Consider the following 1,029-nt stretch of genomic DNA (forward strand, 5'->3'; position numbering starts at 1 on the left):
ATGGTGATTGCAGCCATAAAATTAAAAGATGCTTACTTCTTGGAAGGAAAGTTATGACCAACCTAGATAGCATATTGAAAAACAAAGACATTACTTTGCCAACAAAGGTCCGTCTAGTCAAGGCTATGGTTTTTCCAGTGGTCATGTATGGATGTGAGAGTTGGACTATAAAGAAAGCTGAGCACCGAAGAATTGATGCTTTTGAACTGTGGTGTTGGAGAAGACTCTTGAGAGTCCCTTGGACTGCAAGGAGATCCAACCAGTCTATCCTAAAGTAGATCAGTCCTGGGTGTTCATTGGAAGGGCTGATGTTGATGCTGAAACTCCAATACTTTGGCCACCTGATGGGAAGAACTGACTCATTGGAAAAGACCCTGATTCTGGGAAAGATTGATGGAAGAAGGAGAAGGGGATGAGAGAGGATGAGATGGTTGGATGGCATCACCGACTCAATGGACATGGGTTTGGGTGGACTCCAGGAGTTGGTGATGGACAGGGAGGTCTGGCATGCCAGATCATTCATGGGGTCTCAAAGAGTCGGACACAACTGAGTGACTAAACTGAACTGATAAGGGTGATGTCATCTGCATATCTGAGGTTATTGATATTTCTCCCAGCAATCTTGATTCCAGCTTGTGCTTCTTCCAGCCCAGCGTTTCTCATGATGTACTCTGCATATAAGTTAAATAAGCAGGGTGACAATATACAGCCTTGACGTACTCCTTTTCCTATTTGGAACCAGTCTGTTGTTCCATGTCCAGTTCTAACTGTTGCTTCCTGACCTGCCTATAGGTTTCTCAAGAGGCAGGTCAGGTGGTCTGGTATTCCCATCTCTTTCAGAATTTTCCACAGTTGATTGTGATCCACACAGTCAAAGGCTTTGGCATAGTCAATAAAGCAGAAATACATGTTTTTCTGGAACTCTCTTGCTTTTTCCATGATCCAGCGGATGTTGGCAATTTGATCTCTGGTTCCTCTACCTTTTCTAAACCAGCTTGAACATCTGGAAGTTCACGGTTCACGTATTGC

The sequence above is a fragment of the Bison bison genome, unplaced genomic scaffold, assembly GCF_000754665.1.
Source record: "Bison bison bison isolate TAMUID 2011002044 unplaced genomic scaffold, Bison_UMD1.0 scf7180017864238, whole genome shotgun sequence".
In the NCBI taxonomy this organism is placed as follows: Eukaryota; Metazoa; Chordata; class Mammalia; order Artiodactyla; family Bovidae; genus Bison; species Bison bison.